We start from the raw sequence: 10,404 nt of genomic DNA, 5'->3' as shown, positions 1-10,404 counted from the left end.
AGCCACTGTGCCCAGCCGGTTCCAGCAATTTTCTATACCTTCATCTGGGTGATAGTGTACATGTGTGTATAAATTGGTAAGTATAAATTGGTAAGTATTCACAGAGTTGTATGTTATTGAAGCACTTCACTTCAATAAGGATATAATTAGAAACAATTAGTATCCAAATGCTGGCCAAGAGCATCATTATGGTCAAGTTTAAGTCACATCCACCTCCCTGCCCTCCTGAGGTAAGAAAGAATAATATGGCAACTTTATCTTCTGAGGTGGAAGTGAAATTGCCTTTCACAGGTAGAAGGGACAAGGTCATTCACATACAAAAAAAAAAAAAGAAAAAAAAGAATTGCTTGGTCATTAAAAATGGAACGCAATTCTAAGTAGTCAAAGTTATAAGGTCTCTGTAGGTATTCTGGAAAATTACCCCAGAAAAGGCCACACAAATTATTTTGATTTAGGACACAAATACCTTTTCAGATAGTAAATTCATTTTCATAAAGACTGAAATTTGGTGATCTTTCTGAGTAAAGACTTACTGGAATTGTGCTCTGAACTTGCATTGGAGATTAAATTAAACTGGCTATTGCTGATAAAACTATCTTCATTTTGGAAGTCTTAAAAATGGTTTAACCACTGTGAGAAATAAACTGTGTCATAAAAAAACTAATAACTGTGCTAGAGAGGGCTAAACAGAGTTAGAATATATATAAAATACATAATCCCCAGCCATGTGTGTGTGCGTATATATATATATAATATATATGTATAAGATATAATATTCCCAGCTATATATGCTATCACATTTCCTTCTACATCTTCTTTGAACTTGTGTTTGACCTATTCTACAAGAAACCTGGAGGAGAGCAGTGATAGTTATTTCAAGTGCCTAGCACTCATAGTAAATAAAAAGGTATTATGTGAGCACTTATTATGAGTACTGATTTCTAACCTGAATTCTTAGTTACTGAAGATCTCATATACAAGACAGAGGAAATTCTCTTTGCTTATCTTTATTTTTACCCCATGTACAAAATGTGCAGTGATGTCCACTCCTGCTCAGCATTATATACTGGCATGATTTGGATTTGCCAGCTAGACCCTTGGGGTGTATAAGTTACACACAGTTTCATATAATATGTCTCATAGAGACAGTCGACCTACAATGTGTCTCCTGAAAAGCTGTTGCATAGTACAATTCTCTGGGCTTGATTTTTGACATATTTTCAGGGGCTACAGATAAGTTCAGTTCCTACTGGGATGCTAATTCCACTACGTCCTACATTAAAAACATAATCTTAATGTAAAACAAAACTTTTGTAATGTATAGATCTAATATTTACTTAGAAATAGATACATTGATTTCCAAGTTTCCACATTTTAACTTCCTACATATCTGACACTTTCATTCGTAGAATATCTTTCGTCTCCTTAGTGAACTCCTTAGTAAACAATGTTGACAATAGACGTTGCTTCAACCTCCTCGCTGTTTTATTTTTCTTGCTTATTCAACTTTCTCTGTTATAGCTAATTTCCCTGGGGCAAGAACATTTGTTTTCTTTCAAATCCATTCTTTTCGGATGTAGGTCCACAGCTGGATTCACTACTTGAATTTCTCATAAATTTATTGATTGTTCACACACATTGTTTCTCTTTCACAGTTCTTGATAGAAATACTTTTTTTTATTTCATTCTCTAAGTAGTAGCAAAAAATATTTTAGTGACACACTACCAAGACATACATTACCACTACTGTGTTTAAAATTCTTCAATGGCACAACAAACATCTTACAACGAAGTAAGTCTTTCTTAATATGACCATACTAGACAGAGTTTTAAACATCCCCTCCCCTTTACCTCACAAGTTTCCATCTTCTGATTCTCAGTGGAACATTGACTAGGCACCTCTGTAGGGGACTTTGCAGATGTAGTTAATGTCGCTCATCAGCTGACTTTAAGATAGAAACAGTGGTGTGGATTATCCAGGTGGGCCCATTGTTACCACATGAGCCCTTAAAAGCAAAAGAAGATGGCAGAAACCTTAGAGAGATGGAGCTCAGAGAAAAGCTGGGGAGTTTCAAAGCATGACAGGGCCTTAACCCATGGTTTCTGAAAGGTGGGGTGGAAAAAATGAGAAGAGTTGCAGATGACCTCTAGGAGCAAAGACCAACATCCAGCTGACAGCCAACAAGAAATGGGACCTCCATCCTTTAGCTGTAAGGAACTGAATTCTGCTGGGAACCTTAATGATCTTGGAAGCAGATTATCTTCCAGAGCCCCTGGTAAGAAATGTAGACTATCTGACACTGATTCCTACTTAGTGAGACTCTAGGCAGAGCACCCAGCTAAGCCCACCAGACTTCTGACTTAAAAGTCTGTGAGCTAATAAATAGTCACTGTTTAAAGTTGCTAAATATATGCTAGTTTGTTCTGTAGCAGGAGAGACTGATAGGGCATCCTATAATTAGAAGAAAAGTCTGGCCCTTACAGCACCTTGACCTCTTCCCTCTCTCTTCTAGAGCCACTCCAGTCATCTTTCTGTCATTCTCCTCTTAGCCACAGAGGTGTTTGTTTGTTTTGAATGAAATATTCTCTTGACTTCTTCATATGCTTAGCTTCTGTCCATTCTACAGATGAGATATCAGGGTTAGAACCTCAGGAAGGAGATATTGTTAAATTGAACCCTAAAAATTTGAATCTCCACATTATATTGCCATGTAATCATTCACTCTCCTTCCCAGCACTTTGAGAAGTTGTCAATGTGCATTTACCAGGCAGTTATTTTATTGATCGATTACCACAACTGGAAAGCAGGCCTCAGAGAGCAAAGATCGTCAGCTTTTAATCACCATTACACCTTCAGCATTGCATTGGGCTGGAGAAATCTGAGGTGAATGAATGAACGAGCTGAAGAGTTGGAGTACCACAGATAAAACTGGCAAAACTAGATCCAGGTAACACCAATTTAAATTGAGTTCCTACCAGGGGTAGTCATCATGTTAGGGAAGAGAAAAGTTCTTTTTGTCTGTAATCTGATAAACTTTCTGTCATTCAGGTTATATAATTTGAAAAGTATACCCCGACACAAATTTAAACAAACTACATCAGATATTTCTATTTTTCTTAGAGAGATGACAGTGCAGTCAGAGGCAGAACATGGATTAAGCACAACCCTAGTTTATCAATACCAGATTAATATTTATATCCCCTACATAGTCCCTAAAGACAACAGTGGAAAAAGATTTCCATTCTGAACAGAGAGAGAGAGAGAAAGAATCCAAACCAACTAAGATAATGAGTCATGTATTGGCCAAGTTCTAACAAACCAACCAGCAGTGATTCTGTGTATATTTAACAGAAAAGGGGGGAGGGGGAAACAACGAGGAGACAGCAGGTAGCTCAGAAATCAGCAGCACCAGACTGGAGGAACAAAAATCATAGGCAGCATTAGTGGGGTTCTGGGCCTCAGCTTACCTGGCAGGGCTGCAGCCGTGGCAGGATATGCCATGGCAGGATCTAGAACTATGACAGTGTTGTCAATGCTCTTGAAAATGCCCACAGGAGAGGAAGAAATGCCAGGTTTGCCTATTCTCCCAAATTCCAGCCTTCCATTGGTACCTTTTATTGACCAATCTACTTGAAAGCACGTTGACAGGCCCGTGGAACTCAACCTTCCTACAAAACAAAGCAGAGTAGAAGGAGGAAGAGAAACGGATTCACTACAAAGGGGCTCAAGCATGAAACAGCTGACCACTCAACTCTAATGACAGGATCCTATTTGAATGCAGGTTCATGGCTACATTCACTACTTGAATTTCTCGTAAATTTCTTGTTTGTTCACACTCATTGTTTCTCTTTCACAGTTCTTGGTGGAAATATTTTTTACTTCATTCTCTATGTAGTAGCAGAAAATATTTTATATGACCACACACAGGAAAATCTCACATAGTCCCTAAAGATGACAGTGGAGAAAGATTTCCATTCAATTCTTATACTTTAAGAGCAACAGAGATAGAGTTAACATGAACAGTAATATTTTTCCTTGGGAAGAATGCACTGTAATTCATTATTTCTTCATTTCCTTGGGAAGGATTAACTGGAATCCACCAGCTCTTAATGATGACACATTGCTATTATTAAACCAAGGTTTGATTAACAATAACTTGATTCACTAGAGTACATTTTGAACTCTCATGAAATGAAATAAGCAGGAATAACTCCCAGGAAAACTGGAAGTTACTACACTAGATTAGATATGATTAGTACTATCTCAAACGGATTATATGAATAAAAAAGTTCATTTAACTTTGATACTTACAATAGCTAGTGTGTTTCTTTGGCTTGAGAAAGAAAGTTTTCTAGCATTAAGAATAAATTGAAGTAAAATGAGAAGAAAGTAAGGAAAGACTTTTTCCTTAGTCCACGTTTTTACTATTCTCTAGACTGAGTTTCGTCTCTTAATGCTCATATGCATTGTATAGTATGAAATGTAAATGCCATTGTATGTTAAAATATTTACTTTTAAAACAATTTTTGGGAAAGGAATATTTTACTTAGATGTGAAAAAATGTAATAGAGATCATCTCCCTTATTTTACTTGCCTGCGATACCCAGTCTTATCATTTGTTTGCCACTTTCAAATCCTAGAGTGGATTATTCAAATTTTTTGAATCTAACCAAGTGTGTTACAAACCTAAGCCTCATAATCTTTCCTGGCTGACTAATCAGGGCCATAACTTCCACATTTGACCTTACCCTGGGTCCACTTCATACACAGCAGCCTGAGTAATCTTTCAAGAATGCATATTAGATCCAGTTGCACCCTGGCTCAGGCATCTTCAGTGCATCCTCATTGTATATATGCCAAATCCGGAATCCTAACCTGGCTTGTAAGAACCCATAACTGGCTCCTGCCTACCATTCTGTATCTTGCTCTCTGGATCCCACCCATTTTGGTGGTTTTCTTTTCCTTCAGCATGACGGTTCACTGTACTGCCTTGGGGGCATTGTAGTAGCCATTGTTCTACCTGGAATTCTTTCTTCAGATTCTAGTTTCTCTGTTGATGAAGAGTAATTAAGTACTCTCCATAGTACTCTCCACAGTACTTAATTAAGTACTCTCCGTAGTACTTAATTAAGTACTTTCCATAGTACTTAATTAGTCTCAGTCAATCCCAATTGTGTTACTATATTTTACTTTGTATCATATTGTATCACTATGTTTTTTAATGTATTATATTTCAATATTTTATTTTTATCATAGTGCTTCTGAATACCCGATAATCTCACAATAAAGGAGAATGTGTCACACAAAAAAGGAGAGTAAGAACTTTATATGTCTTGGTTAAATTTTTATCTCAGTTGTATCTCAGCTGCCAGAACAGTATCTGGCATACAATAGGCTCTCAGTAAATGTTTGTTAAATAAATAAATACATTAAAAATCCTAGTACTCAACTTGGGGTGATTCATCAAGAGATTTCACCAAAGAAATTAATTCATAAATCTGAATTTCAATATAGGGTCCTTTTTACTTTTATCCTGAATTTGATTTTGAGGTAGAAGGGAAAAAATCATTATCAATTAATATTGGAAAGCTGCTAGAGTTTACACAAGCCTTTTTATGTTTGAACAAAGCTATGTTGTAACACCATTATTTCTGTTTATTAGGGAAAACAGAACAATACACATTTCCTAATAATATTGGTACGATCAAACTGACCTATCATCTCTGGACACCTTGGGATGAGACAAAACCAAACACTTTCTGGTAAAAATGAATAGATAATTAAGCAACATTTTCTTCTTCTTTCTCTTTTTATCCCCACAAAAATTAAGGCAGTTTTCATGACACTTCTGGGAAAATGAGAAAAAATATAATGCATTACACTCAGATAAAACAGAGATACTGTTCTAGTTCTCTAGGAAAAGCTGCATATCCATGACTCTCTCATCCTAACATTTGCCTATAGGAATTTTTTGAAGTTGATATATATTTGATTTGCTACTTTGCTACATATTAAAATGTTCGGTAATTTCTCTCACCAATACATCAAAATGTATTTGTTTCAGACATCCTGCCTACTTCCAAGAGAACTTGAAATAACTTGTAATTTAAAACAGTACTCAGAACCAGACAAGTAGGAATAAAATAGAACTCCTCTATTTAAAAAAGAAAAAGTACTTAGAAATTGCTAGATTTCTGTGATGAAAAGAATAATGTACATGGATCCTGGATGTACACTCAGTTTTCCAGCAAATAAGAAAATCTTTTTGTCTTAACCAAGGAAACCTGTTGGTTTACAATGTTTGTCTTTTCTGACAATAGATAGCCTGCAAGTCCATAATAAGCTCAGCAGAACCAATATTTTCTTTTAGCTCTGCAATTCAAGCAGGAAGCTGAGCTCTGCAGTGTATTGAATTATTGAGCTTGATTTTGCACTCTTTTATAGAATGATACATCCATATGGTTTCCACAGCCTCTTGGTAGGCAGAATATACTTCTCTGTATACTTGACATTGGCCTTAGCTTTGTAATATGCTCTGTTCAATGGTATGTTAGGACACCACAGGAGAAGTGTTTGGGATTGCCTGCTTGTGCTTCCATGACTATTATGAGAACATACCCCACATAGGAGCTAGTTCATTACTGGTTCCAGAAAACCATGAAGCATAGCCATCCAGCCAGCCTGCAGCTTAGAGCAGAGCAATCCAATGCATGATGTATAAATAGAGCATAATTCTGGCAATAGCTAATACCAGTTCCTTCCTCAAGGCAAAAATGGAAATCATGCAAGGGAAATTGAGTAATAAAGAACAATCTCTTTATCTACATATTTTAAAACTACAAGCTAGTGTCTTTAGATTAGCAAAACATATATATGACATTTGTGTGTTTATTCTTCTCTTCCCATGTCAGTGTATGATAACAGTCTCTAAATTGCATATTGATTATATACAGTGGTTCAATAACACCTTTAATATAATTTTCTAGTGCAGAATTAATGAATACATATATGCATGTCACACTACCTCTAAAGATTTGGGAGTTTTTTAATTTTCAAAATATATTGAAAACAAGCTTGTGTATATCTTATGACAAATATTTACTTCAAAGGTATTACTTGTAACAAACCTGTGCATGTGTATAAAACCTTTACAAAGGGGGCCAATTGTTTTTAATGGATATAAAATTGAAAAAACAAAAACAAAAAGTCCAACAGCGAATAAATGTTTACATCATAGTGCATGCAATAAAAACAGAAAAATATAAAAACTTAATTTTTATATTTTTCAATTTTCTAAATTTTTTTAATGAGCATAAATTAAATTTTAAAAAACTTTAATTAATTTTATAATTCAATTTTTTAAAATTAAATTTTGTTCAATGGTATAAATTAAATTTCAAGAATTGCTCAATGAGTATGAAATGAATTTTAATTTTAAATTTTAATTTTTTTAAATTTAATTCATACTCATTGAACAAAATTTGGAAAATTCAGAAAATATATGAGGGAAAATAATTGTCAATATTTTTATCTTTCAGTCAGTCAATGTCAACATGCTGTTATATTTCCTTTTTGGCTTCTCTTGTGGTCCTTTGGGCAGTTAATGAGCATACTGATATAATGGAGACTCATCAATCATAATATTAGATATAATTTGTCAAATTGCCTTTTACTTAAAATGTTAGCATTTTTTTTTAGTCAACAATTTTTAAATACTAATTTTAGATGTCAGGGGATACTAATATATTTATTTGATCAGGTTAATCTCTTATCCTTTACTATGACTGTTTCAAACTTTCTTCATTCTCTTCAAATACCTGGCCCTCACATATTTTTTCTCACCTGTACGTTTTGCAAATTGGACTCCTCCACTACCATAGTACTGAATATGTATGGGCACCCTGCTTATCATTCTTTTTTTTTTTTGATTTATTTATTTATTTTTATTATACTTTAAGTTTTAGGGTACATGTGCACAACATGCAGGTTTGTTATATATATAAACATGTGCCATGTTTGTGTGCTGCACCCATTAACTCATCATTTAGCATTAGGTATATCTCCTAATGCTATCCCTCCCCCCTCCCCCCACCCCACAACAGGCCCCAGTGTGTGATGTTCCCCTTCTTGTGTCCATGTGTTCTCATTGTTCAATTGCCACCTGTGAATGAGAACACGCAGTGTTTGGTTTTTTGTCCTTGCAATAGTTTGCTGAGAATGGTGGTTTCCAGCTTCATCCATGTCCCTACAAAGGACATGAACTCATCATTTTTTATGGCGGCATCATTCTTATATTTTGCTATGGCGAAGGTGCTGTGGGTAAACCTATCTGATGTTGATCCCTCTTGGCTTTTCTTGCGTACACTAGTAATTTTGGTTATCTCCTTCTTCCTTGTCTATTTACCCTCACCTTGGTAATAGATCTTTCCGATGGCTGTTTACAATACTCAAATGACTCATATTAAAGTGGAAAAAATTCTTTATAAACTCATCCATGTTGCTACTGCATCCCCCACACTCTATGTATGCCTTTCACAGACAAACAGAAGATCAATCCATACATGTGATTTCCTTTTAATCAAAACCATTCAATTTTCAAGCCTCTGCAATCTAGCTCCTGGCCCCATCCCTTCCTGAAATGACTGTCGAACTAGTCTGATTAGCTAAATCAAATATGTTCCATATTTAACTAAGTCAATAAGCACATTGCTCCAACTGTTCAAAAATACCCTGTGACACAAACACTCTTTGGAGCCATTTGGGCATCAAATGAAATGAAGTAACTTGGCATTGCTGAATTTCTTTAAGGCCTTTCCTAGAGTTCAGAAATTTTCTGACAGCTATTTAAAAAAAGGAATACTATATATTTTAGGGATTGACACCCTTCAGTCCCTCAACCCTGGTTCAGTTTATTTTCAGTTGATAATTTCCCTCCTTAATCTCAAATTAGGAATAGAGCAAATTCTTTACTGTGGAATATGAGGCCCTCCCTAACCTTGTGAGTCACAGTCTTTCTAGACTTTTCTCTTTCTGAATCCTGAGAAGCCCTATTTAGTTTTTATTTTTATTTTTTTTCTTCTAAGTAACAAACAACTGGTTGTGGTTACCCACACATACCATATTACTGTGAACATTAAGATTATCAAGTCCTATTTTGCTTTTTTTGTTGTTTGTTTGAGATAAAGTCTCGCTCTGTCATCCAGACTATAGTGCAGTGGTGTGATCTCGGCTCACTGCAATCTCTGTCTCCTTGGTTCAAGTGATTCTCCTGCCTCAGCCTCCCCAAGCCTGGGATTACAGATGTGCACCACCGTGCCCAGCTAATTTTTTGTATTTTTAGTAGAGAAGGGGTTTCACCATGTTTGCCAGGCTGGCCTTGAACTTCTGACCTCAAGTGATCCACCTTCCTTCGCCTCCCAAAATACTGGGATTACAGGTGTGAGCCATCATGCCTGGCTCAAATCCTATTTTGGATCTATTTTCTCATGTTTATCATTAAAACTTGGGAATATTTCTGTTCTATATAAATGCTTAAATATGTATAAATATATATAAAGTATTTACTATATAAATAAGTAAATAAATGAATATTGAATTAAATTCTGGATGAAAGCAATTGCATAATTTGATTAAATTTATACAATATGGGCAAACAGATTCATAAAAATAAAAATGAAGTTAAGCATTTGAATCTGTTTGCATTGATATTTTTACAAACCATTCTTATCACTAGATCCTGTCATTTGCTCCTCGGCCCTTCTGCAACTTTTTTCTGGGATCTGATTTATTAATATTGTATTTAGTAGCCATAACCCCTTCTTTTATACAACAGGTCATGAAGGTAAGCAATAAGAAGAAAAGGAAATATTTTGCATTCATTTTTGTACTTAATAAAAAAGATACAGCATAGTGATTGAGCATAAAATTTGAAGTTAAACTGCCTAGGTTTGAATGCCAGCCCTACCACAAATTAGCTGTGTGATTTTTCTAGAATTATCTGTTTCCTCTCTTCCCCAGTTTTCTCACTTGTAAAATGGGAGATGTTGGAGTACTTACTCCTCAGGTAATTAAACTTAGTGCAGAAATAAACAATAGTAAAAACAATAAAACGAAAACCACCTGGTATTATTTGCATTCCCATCTTTTGTGAACTGTATACTAAACTAAAATGAACCAATGAAACATCACCTGAAAGACAAAGGCTTTTGGTTGACAGGGTCTCATTTAATTTTCAGATTATATACAATTTATAACTGCTATTTAAGTCTGGCCTTTCTGGAACACTTGCTTCTATGTAGTTTACAAAATCTCTATATGATGAAGAATTGATGTTTAACTTTAATAACTTCATAGGAAGCTATGACTGAGAAATTGGAAAATTAAATAAAGTAGAAATACATGGT

Source organism: Gorilla gorilla, chromosome 15 (assembly GCF_029281585.2).
Source record: "Gorilla gorilla gorilla isolate KB3781 chromosome 15, NHGRI_mGorGor1-v2.1_pri, whole genome shotgun sequence".
Lineage (NCBI taxonomy): Eukaryota > Metazoa > Chordata > Mammalia > Primates > Hominidae > Gorilla > Gorilla gorilla.
Note: the sequence above shows the minus strand (reverse complement) of the source record.